We start from the raw sequence: 15,134 nt of genomic DNA on the forward strand, positions 1-15,134 counted from the left end.
CTGTTATCCCTTGTAACCTCTTGTAACCCTTTGTAACCCTCTGGAACTCCTTGTAAAACCCTGTAACCTCCTGTAACCTCCTGTATCCCCTTGAAACCCCCCATAACCTTCTGTAACCCCCTGTTCCCTTTGTAAAACCACATAATTTTCGGTAACCCCTTGTAACCCCCTGTAACCTTCGATAGTCCCTTTTAACCCTCTGTTACCCTTGTAAACCCCTGTAACCCGCTGTGACCTTCTGTAACCCCTTGTATTCTTTTGTTACCCTCTGTAACCCCATGTAACCCCGTTTAATCCTCTGTAACCTCCTGTAACCACTTGCAAAACCCTGTAACCTCCTAAAACCCCCTGTAACCCCTTGAAACCCTTCGTAACCCTCTGTAAACCCTTGTAACCCCTTGTAACCCCTGTAACCTATTGTAACCCTTTGTAAGCCTCTGTATCCCTTTGTAACCCCCTGTAACCTCTTGTAACACCCGTAACCCTTGTAACACAGTGCAACCTCTTTTAACCCCATGTAACCTACTGTAACCCCTTGTAACCCCCTTTAACCCCTTGTAACCCTCTGTAACCCCTTCTAACCTCCCGTAACCTATTGTAACCCCATGTAACCTACTGTAACCACTTGTAACTGCCTTTAACCCTTTGTACCCCTTCGTAACCCCTTGTAACCGCCAGTAACCATTTGTAACCCCTGAAACCCCTGCTAACCCCTTGTTACCTTCAGTAACCTCCTGCAACCGTCTGTAAGCTTTTTTAACCTCTTGTAACCGCCAGTAACCCCTTGTAACACCTGAAACTCCCGGTAACCCCTTGTAACCTTCTGTAACCTCCTGCAACCCTCTGTAAGCGCTTCTAACCTCTTGTAACCCCTTGTAACCCCCTCTAATCTCTTGATACCATCTGTAACCCCTTGTAACCCCATGTAACCACTTGTAACCCCCTGAAACCCCTTGAAACTTGTTGTAACCCTCTTTAACACCATGTAACTTCTTGCACTCCTCTGTAACCCCTTGAAACCCCTGTAACCTATTCTAACCCTCTGTAACCTTCTGTAAGCCCTTGTAACTCTCTGTAACCCCTTGTAACCCCTTGAAACCCCTCGTAATTCTCTGTAACCCCATGTAACCCCCTGTAACATTTGGTATCCTCTGTAAACCCTTGTAACCCCTTATAACCCCTGTAACCTATTGTAACCTTCTGTAACCTTCTGTAAGCCCTTGTAACTCTCTGTAACCCCTTGTAACCCCTTAAAACCCCTTGTAATTCTCAGTAACCCCATGTAACTTCTTTCACTCCCCTGTACCCCTGGAACACCCTTGTAACCCTCTGTAACCCCATGTAACCCCGTGTACTCCTCTGCAACCTCCTGTTATCCCATGTAACCTCTTGTAACCATCTGGAACCCCTTGTAACACCCAATATTTGCTGTAACCTTCTGTATCCCCTTGAAACCCCCCGTAACCCTCTGTAACCCCTTGTATTCTTTTGTTACCCTCTGTAACCCCATGTAACCCCCTTTAATCTTCTGTAATCTCCTGTAACCACTTGTAACCTCTTGCAGCCTTTTGTAACCCTCTGCAACCCCTTGTAACAGCCTGTATCCTCTGTAACCCCCTGTAACCCCTTGCAACCCTTTCATAACCCTCTGTAAACCCTTGTAACCCCTGTAACCTATTGTAACCCTCTGTAAGCCCCTGTATCTCTTTGTAACCCCCTGTAACTTCTTCTAACACCCGTAACCCTTGTAACACAGTGAAACCTCTTGTAACCCAATGTAACCTACTGTAACCCCTTGTAACCCCCTTTAACCCCTTGACACCCTCTGTAACCCCTTGAAACCCCCTGTAACCTCTTGTAACCCCATGTAACCTACTGTAACCCCTTATAACCCCCTTTAACCCCTTGTACCCCTTTGTAACCTCTTGTAACCGCCAGTAACCATTTGTAACCCCTGAAACCCCTGGTAACCCCTTGTTACCTTCTGCAACCTCCTGCAACCGTCTGTAAGCGTTTCTAACCTCTTGTAACCGCCAGTAACCCCCTGTAACCCATGAAACTCCCGGTAACCCCTTCTAACCTTCTGCAACCTCCTACAACCCTCTGTAAGCGCTTCTAACCTCTTGTAACCCCCTGTAACCCCTTGGTAACCACTTGTAACCCCCTGTAACCTCCTGTAATCCCTTGTAACCCCCTGTAACCTCTTGTAACCCTTTGTAACCTCCTGTGACACCTTGTACCTCCCTGTCACCTGTTGTAACCCCATGTAACCCTCTGTAACACCTTGTATTACCTTGTAAACCCCTGTAACCCCTTGTAACCCTCTGTAACCCCTTGTAAGCCTTTATAACCCCTTTGTAACCCCCTGTAACCCTTTGAAACCCGTCGTAACCCTCTGTAAACCCTTGAAACCCCTTGTAACCCCTGTAATCTATTGTAACCCTCCGTAAGCCCCTGTATCCCTTTGTAACCCCCTGTAACCTCTTGTAACACCCGTAAGCCCTTGTAACACCCTGCGACCTCCTGTAACCCCATGTAACCTACTGTAAACCCTTGTAACCCCCTTTAACCCCTTGTAACCCTCTGTATCCCTTCTAACCCCCTGTAACCTCTTTTAACCCCTGAAACTCCTGGTAACCCCTTGATACCTTCTGTAACCTCTTGCAACCCTCTGTAAGCGCTTCTAATTCCTTGTAACCCCCTCTAACCCCTTGTAACTCCTGAAACTCCCGGTAACCCCTTGTTACCTTCTGTAACCTCTTGCAACCCTCTGTAAGCGCTTCTATAACCCCTTGTAACCCCCTGTAACCCCTTAATACCCTCTGTAAACCCTTGTAACCTGTTGTAACCCCCTGAAATCCCTTGAAACCTCTTTTACCCCTTGTAACCTCCTGTGACCCCTTGTAACCCCCTGTCACCTCTTGTAGCACCTTGTAACCCCCTGTAACCTCTTGTAGCCTATTGTAACCCTCTGTAACCCTTGTAACCCCCTGTAACCCTTTGTAACCCTCTGTAAACTCTTCTAACCCCTTGTAACCCCCTCTAACCTCTTGTAACCCCTGAAACCCCAGGTAACCCCTTGTAACCTTCTTTAACCTCTTCCAACCCTCTGTAAACGATTCAAGCTTCTTGCAACCCCCTGTAATCCTTTTTAACCGTCTGTAACCCCTTGTAATCCCTGAAACCCCCGGTAACCCCTTGTAACATTCTGTAACATCTTGCAACTCTGTTTAAGCGCTACTAACCCCTTGTAACCCCCTATAACCCCCTGTAACCCTTGGTAACCCCCCTTAAACCCCTCTTGTAACGCAATATAACAAGTGGTCACACCCTGTAACCTCTTGTAACCCCATGTAACCTCCTGTGACCCGTTGTAACCCCCTGTAACCTCTTGTAACCCCTTGTAACCGTCGGTAACCCCTTGTAAGCCTCTATAACCCTTTGTAACCCCCTGTAATCCCTTGATACCCTCCGTAACCCGTTGTAACCCCATTTAACCTCTTGTAACCTTCGATAGTCCTTTTTAACCCTGTGTAACCCCTTGTAAACCCCTGTAACCCGTTGTAACCCTTTGTAATCCCTTGTATTTCTTTGTTACCCTTTGTAAAGCCCTGTAACCCGTTGGTACCCTCTGTAACTAAATCTTACCCCCTGTAATCTCTTGTAACCCCATAAAACCTCCTGTAACCCCTTTTAACCCACAGTGACCCCCTTTAACACCTTGGAACCCTCTGTAAGCTCTTGTAACTCCATGTAACCTCCTTTAACATCTTTTAACCCCCTGTTACTCTTTGCACTCCCCTGTAACCCCTTGAAAACCCTTGTAACCCTCTGTAACCCCATGTCACCCCGTTTAATCCTCTGTAACCTCCTGTAACCCCTTGTAACCTCTTTTAGCCTTTTGTAACCCTCTACAACACCTTGTAACACCCTGAAACCTCCTGTAACCTCCTGTAACCCCTTGAAAACCCTCGTAACCCTCTGTAAACCCTTTTAACCCCTTGTAAGCCATGTAACCTATTGTAACCCTCTGTAAGCCCCTGTATCCCTTTGTAAACTCCTGTAACCTATTGTAACACCCGTAAGCCCTTGTAACACCCTTCAACCTCTTGAAACCCCATGTAACCTACTGTAACCCCTTGTAACCCCCTTTAACCCCTTGTAACCCTCTGTAACCCCTTGTAACCCCCTGTAACCTCTCGTAACCCCATGTAACCTACTGTAACCCCTTGTAACCCCCTTTAACCCCTTGTAACCCTCTGTAACCCCTTGTAACCCCCTGTAACCTCTCGTAACCCCATGTAACCTACTGTAACCCCTTGTAACCCCCTTTAACCGTTTGTACCCCTTTGTAACCCATTGTAACCGCCAATAACCCCTTGTAACCCCTGAAACTCCCGGTAACCCCTTGTAACCTTCTGTAACCTCCTGCAACCTTCTTTAAGCGCTTCTAACCTCTTGTAACCCCCTGTAACCCCTTTTAACCCTTGGTAACCAATTGTACCCCCTGTAACCACCTTTAACCCCTTGTACCTTCCTGTAACCTCTTGTAACCCCTTGTAACCTCCTGTGACCCTTTGTAACCCCCTGTCACCTCTTGTAACTTCTTGTAACCCTCTGTAACCCCTTGTAAGCCTTTATAACCTCTTGTAACCCCATGTAACCTCTTGTAACCCCCTGAAACCCCTTGAAACCCGTTGTAACACCTGTGTAACCCCATGTAACTTCTTGCACTCCCCTGTAACCCCTTGAAACCCCTGTAACCTATTCTAAACCCCTGTAACCTTCTCTAAGCGTTTGCAACTCTCTGTAACCCCTTGTAACCCCTTGAAACCCCTTGTAATTCTCTGTAACCCCATGTGACTTCTATCACTTCCCTGTTCTCCTTGAAGCCCCTTGTAACCCTCTGTAACCCCATGTAACCCCGTGTAATCCTCTGTAACCTCCTGTTATCCCTTGTAACCTCTTGTAACCCTTTGTAACCCTCTGGAACCCCTTGTAACACCCTGTAACTTGATGTAAACTCCTCTATCCCCTTTAAACCCCCCATAACCCTTTGAAACCCCCTGTTCCCTTTGTAAAACCACATAATTTTCGGTAACCCCTTGTAACCCCCTGTAACCTTCGATAGTCCCTTTTAACCCTCTGTAACCCCTTGTAAACCCCTGTAACCTATTGTAACCCTCTGTAAACCCCTGTATCCCTTTGTAATTCCCTGTAACTTCTTGTAACACGAGTAAGCCCTTGTAACGCCCTGCAACCTCTCTTAACCCCATGTAACCTACTCTAACCACTTGTAACCCCGTTTAACCCCTTGTTCCCCCCCTGTAACCCCTTGTAACCGCCATTAACCCCTTGTAACCCCGGAAACCCCCGGTAACCCCTTGTTACCTTCTGTAACCTCTTGCAACCCTCTGTAAGCGCTTTTAACCCATTGTAACCCCCTCTAACATCTTGTAACTCTTGAAACTCCCGGTAACCCCTTATAACCTTCTGTAACATTTTGCAACCCTCTGTAACCCATGGTAACCACTTGTAACCTCCTGTAACCTCCTGTAACCTCTTGTAACCTCCTGTGACCCTTATAACCCCCTTTGACCTCTTGTAACCCCAAGTAACCCTCTGTAACTCCTTCTATAACCTTGTAAACCCCTGTAACCCTTGTAACCCTCTGTAACCCCTTGTAAGCCTTTTTAACCCCTTTTGACACCCTGTAACCCCTCAATACCCTCTTTAACCCCTTGTAACCCATGTAACCTGAAGTAACCCCCTGGAATCTCTTGTAATCCTCTTTTACCCCATGTAACCCCCTGTAACCCTTTGTAATCCTCTCTAACTTCCTGTAAGCTCTTGTAGCCCCTTGTAACCCCTGAAACCCCCGGTAACCCCTCGTAACCTTCTGTAACCTCTTGCAACCCTCAGTAAACGATTCCAGCTTCTTGCAACCCCCTGTAACGCCTTTTAACCGTCTCTAACCCATTGTAATCCCTGAAACCTCCGGTAACCCATTGTAACATTCTGTAACCTCTTGCAACTCTGTGTGAGCGCTTCAAACCCCTTGTAACCCCCTATAAACCCCTGTAAGCCTTGGTAAGCCCCCTGAAACCCCTCTTGTAACCCCGGATAACCCGTTGTCACACCCTGTAACCTCTTGTAACCCCATGTAACCTCCTGTGATCCATTGTAACCCCCTGTAACCCCTTGTATCCCCTTGTAACCTTCTGTAACCCCTTGTAAGCCTCTATAACCCCTTGAAACCCCCTGTAATCTCTTGATACCCTCTGTAACCCCTTGGAACCTGTTTTAACCCTCTGTAACACCATGTAACTTCTTGCACTCCCCTGTAACCCCTTGAAACCCCTGTAACCTATTCTAACCCTCTGTAACCTTCTCTAAGCCCTTGTAACTCTCTGTAACCCCTTGTAACCCCTTGAAACCCCTTGTAATTCTCTGTAACCCCATGTAACCCCCTGTAACATTTTGTTATCCTCTATAAACCTCTTGTAACCCCCTGTAACCCATGGTAACCACTTGTAACCTCCTGTAACCTCCTGTAACCCCTTGAAACCCCCTGTAACCTCCTGTAACCTCTTGTAACCTCCTGTGACCCTTGTAACCCCCTGTAACCTCTTGTAACCCCAAGTAACCCTCTGTAACATTTTGATATAACCTTGTAAACCCCTGTAACCCTTGTAACCCTCTGTAACCCCTTGTAAGCCTTTATAACCCCTTCTGACCCCCTGTAACCCCTCAATACCCTCTGTAACCCCTTGTAACCCATGTAACCTGAAGTAACCCCCTGGAATCTCTTGAAACCCCTTGTAACCCTCTGTAACCCCATGTAACCCCTTGTAACCCTTTGTAATCCTCTGTAAACCCTTGTAACCCCTTATAACCCCTGTAACCTATTGTAACCCTCTGTAACACCCTGTAACACCTTATAACACCCTCTGACCTGTTGTAGCCCCTTGTAACCCTCTGTAACCCCTGGTAACCCCCTTTAACCCTTTGTAACCCTTTGTAACCTCTTCTAACCCCTTGTAACTCCCAGTTACCCCTTGTGACCCCTCAAACCCCCGGAACCTATCTTAACCTTTTGTAACCTCTTGCAACCCTCTGTAAGTCCTTCCAGCTGATTGGAACCCCCTGTAACCCCTTATAACCCTCTGTAACCCCTCTGTAATCCCTGAAACCCCCGGTAATCCCTTGTAACATTCTGTAACCTCTTGCAACCCTGTGTAAGCGCTTCTAACCCCTTGTAACCCCATATAACCCTCTCTATCCCTTGGTAACCCCCCTGAAACCCCTCTTGTAACCCCCTATAACCAGTGGTCACACCCTGTATCCTCGTGTGACCCCATGTAACCTCCTGTGATCCGTTGTAACCCCCGTTAACCTCTTGTAACCCATTGTAACCCTCTGTAACCCCTTGTAAGCCTCTATAACCCCTTGTACCCCTTTTAATCCCTTGATACCCTCTGTAACCCCTTGTAACCCCTGTAACCTATTCTAACCCCCTGAAACCCCTTAAAACCCGTTGTAAAACTCTGTAACCCCTTTTAATCCCTTGAACCCCCTTGTAACCCTCTCTAACCCCATGTAACCCCCTGTAATCCTCTGTAACCTCCTGTTATCCCTTGTAACCTCTTGTAACCTTTTGTAACCCTCTGGATCCCCTTGTAACACCTTGTAACCTGCTGTAACCGCCTGTATCCCCTTGAAACCTCTCGTAACCCTTTGAAACCCCCTGTTCCCTTTGTAACCCCACATAATTTTCTGTAACCCTTTGTAACCCCCTGTAACTTTCCATAGTCCCTTTTAGCCCTCTGTAACTCCTTGTAAACCCCTGTAACCCGTTGTAACCCTCTGTAACCCCTTGTATTCCTTTGTAACCCTTTGCAACCCGCTGTAACCCGTTGGTTCCCTGTGCAACTAAATCTTACCCCCTGTAATCTCTTGTAACCCCATGTAACCTCCTGTAACCCCTTTTAACCCACAGTGACCCCCTTTAACACCTTGGAAACCCCGGTAACAACTTGTAACCCTCTGTAAGCTCTTATCACCCCATGTAACCTCCTCTATCATCTTTTAACCCCCTGGATCTCTTTGTACCCCCCTGTAACCCCTTGAAAACCAAGGTAACCCTCTGTAACCTCCTGTAACCCTTTGTAACCTCTTGTAGCCTTTTGTAACCCTCTGCAACCCCTTGCAACACCCTGTAACCTCCTGTAACCCCCTCTAACCCCTTGAAACCCCCCGTAACCCTCTGTAAACCCTTGTAACCCCTTGTAACCCCTGTAACCTATCGTAACCCTCTGTAAACTCCAGTATTTCTTGGTAACACCCTGTAACGTCTTGTAACACCCGTAAGCCATTGAAACATCCTGCAACCTGTTGTAGCCCCATGTAACCTACTGTAACCCCTTGTAACCCCCTTTAACCCCTTGTAACCCTCTGTATCCCCTTGTAAGTCCCTTTAACCTCTTGTAACCCCATGTAACCTACTGTAACCCCTTCTAACCCCCTTTAACCCATTGTAGCCCTTAGTAACCCCTTGTAACCGCCAGTAACCCCTTGTAACCCCATGAAACCCCCAGTAACCCTTTGTAATCCTCTGTAAACCCTTGTAACCCCTTATAACCCCTGTAACCTATCGTAACCCTCTGTAACACCATGTAACACCTTGTAACCCCCTGTAACCTCTTGTAGACCACTCTAACCCCTTGTAACCCTCTGTATCCCCTTGTAATCCTTGAAACCCCCGGTAACCCCTTATAACATTCTGTAACCTCTTGCAACTCTGTGTAGACGCTTCTAACCCCTTGTAATCCCCTATAACCGGCTGTAACCCTTGGTAACCCCCGTGAAACCCATCTTGTAACCTCCTATAACCCGTTGTCACACCCTGTAACCTCTTGTAACCCCATGTAACCTACTGTAACCCCTTCTAACCCCCTTTAACCCATTGTAGCCCTTACTAACCCCTTGTAACCGCCAGTAACCCCTTGTAACCAGTGAAACCCCCGGTAACCCCTGGTTACCTTCTGTAACCTCTTGCAACCCTCTGTAAGGGCTTCTAATCTCTTGTAACCGCCTGTAACCCCCTCTAACCGTTTTTAACGACTTGTAAGCCCCTGTAACCTCCTGTGACCCCTTGTCACCCCCTGTAACCTCTTGTAACCCCTTGTAACCTCCTGTGACCCCTTAACACCCTCTGTAACCCCCTTGTAACCCCATGTAACCCCTTAATACTCTCTGTAACCCCTTGTAACCCCATGTAACCTGTTGTAACCCCCGGAAATCCCTCGAAACCCTTTGTAACCCTCTGTAACCCCATGAAACCCTCAGTAACCCTTGGTAATCCTCTGTAAACCCTTGTAACCCCTTATAACCCCTGTATCCTATCGTAACCCTCTGTAACACCCTGTAACACCTTGTAACCCCCTGTAACCTCTTGTAGACCACTCTAACCCCTTGTAACCCTCTGTATTCCCTTGTAATCCTTGAAACCCCCGGTAACCCCTTATAACATTCTGTAACCTCTTGCAACTCTGTGTAGACGCTTCTAACCCCTTGTAACCCCCTATAACCGGCTGTAACCCTTGGTAACCCCCGTGAAACCCATCTTGTAACCTCCTATAACCCGTTGTCACACCCTGTAACCTCTTGTAACCCCATGTAACCTCCTGTGACCCATTGTAACCTCCTCTAACCCCTTGTAAGCCTCTATAACTCCTTGTAACCCCCTTTAATCCCTTGATACCCTCTGTAACCCCTTGTAACCCAATGTAACCTCTTGTAACCCCCTGAAACCCCATGTAACTTCTTGCACTCCCCTGTAACCCCTTAAAACCCCTGTAACCTTTTCTAACCCTCTGTAACCTTCTGTAAGCCCTTGTAACTCTCTGTAACCCCTTGTAACCCCTAAAAACCCCTTGTTATTCTCAGTAACCCCATTTAACTTCTTTCACTTCCCTGTACCCTTTGAACCCCTTTGTAACCCTCTGTAACACCATGTAACCCCGGGCAATCCTCTGCAACCTTCTGTTATCCCTTGTAACCTCTTGTAACCCTTTGTATCCTCTGGAACCCCTTGTAACACCCAATACCTGCTGTAACCTCCTGTATCCCCTTAAACCCCCCGTAACCCTCTGTAACCCCCCGTAGCCCCTTGTAACCCCATGTAACGCTCTGTAACACCTTGTATCACCTTGTAAACTCTTCTAACCCCTTGTAGCCCTCTCTAACCCCTTGTAAGCCTTGATAACCCCTCGTAACTCCCTGTAACCCCTTAACACCCTCTGTAACCCCCTGTAACCCCTTGTAACCCCATGTAACATGTTGTAACTATCTGAAATCCCTTGAAACCCCTTGTAACCCTCTGTAACGCCATGTAACCCCCTGTAAAATTTTGTTATCCTCTGTAAACACTTGTAACCCCTTATAAACCCTGTAACCTATTGTAACCTTCTGTAACACCCTGTAACACCTTGTAACCCCCTGTAACCTCTTGTAGCCCCTTGTAACCCCTGAAACCCCCGGTAAGCCCTCGTAACCTTCTGTAACCTCTTGCAACCCTCAGTAAACGATTCCAGCTTCTGCAACCCCTTGTAATGCCTTTAACCGTCTGTAACCCATTGTAATCCCTGAAACCTCCGATAACCCCTTGTAACATTCTGTAACCTCTTGCAACTCTGTGTGAGCGCCTCAAACCCCTTGTAACCCCCTATAAACCCCTGTAAGCCTTGGTAAGCCCCCTGAAACCCCTCTTGTAACCCCGGATAACCTGTTGTCACACCCTGTAACCTCTTGTAACCCCATGTAACCTCTTGTGATCCATTGTAACCCCCTGTAACCTCTTGTAACCTTCTGTAACCCCTTGTAAGCCTCTATAACCCCTTGAAACCACCTGTAATCTCTTGATACCCTCTGTAACCCCTTGGAACCTGTTGTAACCCTCTGTAACACCATGTAACTTCTTGCACTCCCCTGTAACCCCTTGAAACCCCTGTAACCTATTCTAACCCTCTGTAACCTTCTGTAAGCCCTTGTAACTCTCTGTAACCCCTTGAAACCCCTTGTAATTGTCTGTAACCCCATGTAACCCCCTGTAACATTTTGTTATCCTCTGTAAACCCTTGTAACCCCTTATAACCCCTGTAACCTATTGTAACCCTTTGTAACCTTTTGTAAGCCCTTGTAACTCTCTGTAACCCCTTGTAACCCCTTGAAACCCCTTGTAATTCTCAGTAAGCCCATATAACTTCTTTCACTCCCCTGTACCCCTTGAACCCCCTTGAAACCCTCTGTAACCCCATGTAACCCTGTGTAATCCTCTGTAACCTCCTGTTATCCCTTGGAACCTCTTATAACCCTAGGAACCATCTGGAACCCCTTGTAACACCCAATATTTGCTGTAACCTCCTGTATCCCCTTCAAACCCCCCGTAACCCTCTGTAACCCCCCATAACCCTATGTAACCCCCTGATCCCTTTGTAACAACACAATTTTCTGTAACCCCTTGTAACCTCCTGTAACCTTCGATAGTCCCTTTTAACCCTCTGTTACCCCTTGTAAACCCCTGTATCCTTTTGTAACCCTCTGTAACCCCTTGTATTTTTTTGTTACCCTCTGTAACCCCATTTAACCCCTTTTAATCCTCTGTAACCTCCTGTAACCACTTGTAACCTCTTGCAGCCTTTTGTAACCCTCTTCAACCCCTTGTGACACCCTGTAACCTCCTGTAACCCCCTGTAACCCCTTGAAACCCTTCGTAACCCTCTGTAAACCCTTGTAACTTCTTGTAAGCCCTGTAAACTATTGTAACCCTCTGTAAGCCCCTGTCTCTCTTTGTAACCCCCTGTAACCTCTTGTAACACCCGTAACCCTTGTAACACAGAGCAACCTCTTGTAACCCCATGTAACCTACTGTAACCCCTTGTAACCCCCTTTAACCCCCTGTAATCCTCTGTAACCCCTTGAAACCCCCTGTAACCTCTTGTAACCCCGTGTAACCTACTGTAACCCCTTGTAACCCCCTTTAACCCCTTGTACCCTTTAGTAACCCCTTGTAACCGCCAGTAACCCCTTGTAACCCCTGAAACCCCTGCTAACCCCTTGTTACTTTCTGTAACCTCTTGCAACCCTCAGTAAGCGCTTCTAACCTCTTGTAACCGCCATTAACACCTTGTAACCCCTGAAACTCCCGGTAACCCCTTGTAACTTACTGTAACCTCCTGCAACCCTCTGTAAGAGCTTCTAACCTCTTGTAACCCCCTGTAACCCCTTGGTAACCACTTGTAACCCCCTGTGACCTCCTGTTACCCCTTTTAACCCCCTGTAACTTCTGTAACCAGTTGTAACCTCCTGTGACCCCTTTGTATCCCCCTGTCACCTCTTGTAACCCCATGTAACCCTCTGTAACACCATATATTACCTTGTAAACGCTTGTAACCCCTTGTAACCCTCTGTAACCCCTTGTAAGCCTTTATAACCCCTTCTAACCCCCTGTAACCCCTTGAAACCCGTCGTAACCCTCTGTAAACCCTTTTAACCCCTTGTAACCGCTGTAACCTATTGTAACCCTCTGTAAGCCCCTGTATCCCTTTGTAACCCCCTGTTAACTCTTGTAACCCCTTGTAACCCCCTGTCACCTCTTGAAATTCCATGTAACCCTCTGTAACACCTTGTATTACCTTGTAAACCCTTGTAACCCCTTGTAACCCTCTGTAACCCCTTGTTAGCCTTTATAACCCCTTCCAACCCCCTGTAACCCCTTAATACCCTCTGTAACCCCTTGTAACCCCATGTAACCTTTTGTAACCCCCTGAAATCCCTTGAAACCTCTTGTAACCTCCTGTGACCCCTTGTAACCCCCTGTCACCTCTTGTAACACCTTGTAACCCCCTGTAACCTCTTGTAGCCCCTTGTAACCCTCTGTAACACTTGTAACTCCCTGTAACACTTTGTAATCCCCTGTAAACTCCTCTAACCCAATGTAACCCTTTCTAACCCCTTGTAACCCATGAAACCCCCGGTAACCCCTTGTAACCTTCTGCAACCTCTTGCAACCCTCTGTAACCCTCTTTAACCGTCTGTAACCCCTTGTAATCCCTGAAACCCCCGGTAACCCCTTGTAATATTCTCTAACCTCTTGCAACTCTGTGTTAGCGCTGCTAACCCCTTGCAACCCCTTATAACCCCCTGTAACCCTTGCTAACCCCACTTAAACCTCTCTTGTAACCCCCTATAACAAGTGGTCACACCCTGTAACCTCTTGTAACCCCATGTAACCTCCTGCGACCCGTTGTAACCCCCTGTACCCTCTTGTAACCCCTTGTAACCCTCTGTAACCCCTTGTAAGCCTCTATAACCTCTTGTAACCCCCTGTAATCCCTTGATACCCTCTGTAACCCCTTGTAACCCCATATAACCTCTTGTAACCCCCTGAAACCCCTTGAAACCCGTTGTAACCCTCTGTAACCCCATGTAACTTCTTGCACTCCCCTGTAACCCCTTGAAACCCCTGTAACCTATTCTAACCCTCTGTAACCTTCTCTAAGCGTTTGTAACTCTCTGTAACCCCTTGTAACCCCTTGAAATCCCTTGTAATTCTCTGTTACCCCATGTAACTATCACTTCCCTGTTCCCCTTGAACCTCCTTGTAACCCTGTGTAACCCCATGCAACCCCGTGTAATCCTCTGTAACCTCCTGTTATCCCTTGTAACCTCTTGTAACCCTTTGTAACCCTCTGGAACCCCTTGTAACATTCAATATTTGCTGTAACCTCCTGTATCCCGTTGAAACCCCCCGTAACCCTCTGTAACCCCCCGTAACCCTATGTAAGCCCCTGTTCCCTTTGTAACAACACATAATTTTCTGTAACCCCTTGTAACCCCCTGTAACCTTCGATAGTTCCTTTTAGCCCTCTGTAACCCCTTGTAAACCCCTGTAACCCGTTGTAACCCTCTGTAACCCATTGTATTCCTTTTTTACGCTTTGTAACCCCCTGTAACCCGTTGGTACCCTCTGTAACCAAATCTTACCCCCTGTAATCTATTGTAACCCCATGTAACCTCCTGTAACCCCTTTTAACCCACAGTGACCCCCTTTAACACCTTGCAAACCCCGGTAAACCCTTGTAACCCTCTGTAAGCTCTTGTAACCCCATGTAACCTCCTTTAACATCCTTTAACCCCCTGTAACTCTTTGCACTCCCCTGTAACCCCTTGAAAACCCTTGTAACCCTCTGTAACCCCATGTAACCCCGTTTAATCCTCTGTAACCTCCTGTAACCCCTTGTAACCTCTTGTAGCCTTTTGTAACTCTCCACAACCCCTTGTAACACCCTGTAACCTCCTGTAACCCCCTGTAACCCCTTGAAACCCCTCGTAACCCTGTGTAAAGCCTTGTAACCCCTTGTAACCCCTGTAACCTATTGTAACCCTCTGTAAGCCCCTGTATCCCTTTGTAAACTCCTGTAACCTCTTCTAACACCCGTAAGCCCTTGTAACACCCTGCAACCTCTTGTAACCCCATGTAACCTACTGTAACCCCTTGTAACCTCGTTTAACCCCTTGTAACCCTCCGTAAACCCTTGTAACCCCCTGTAACCTCTTGTAACCCATGTAACCTACTGTAACCACTTGTAACCCCCTTTAACCCTTTGTACCCCTTTGTAACTCGTTGTAACCGCCAGTAACCCCTTGTAACCCCTGAAACCCCTGGTAACCCCTTGTTACCTTCTGTAACCTCTTGCAACCCTCTGTAAGCGCCTCTAACGCCTTGTGACCCCCTCTAACCTCTTGTAACTCCTGAAACTCTTAGTAACCCCTTGTAACCTACTGTAACCTCCTGCAACCCTCTGTAAGCGCTTCTAACCTCTTGTAACCCCCTGTAACCCCCTGTAACCCTTGGTAACCACTTGTAACCCCCTGTAATCTCCTGTAACCCCTTGTAACCCCCTATAATCTCTTATAACCCCTTGTAACCTCCTTTGACCCCTTGTAACCCCCTTTCAAGTCTTGTAACCCCATGTAACCCTCTGTAACACCTTGTATTACCTTGTAAACCCTTGTAACCCCTTGTAACCCTCTGTAACACCTTTATAACCCCTTGTAAACCCCTGTAACCC

Source organism: Porites lutea, chromosome 12 (genome assembly GCF_958299795.1).
Source record: "Porites lutea chromosome 12, jaPorLute2.1, whole genome shotgun sequence".
NCBI lineage: Eukaryota > Metazoa > Cnidaria > Anthozoa > Scleractinia > Poritidae > Porites > Porites lutea.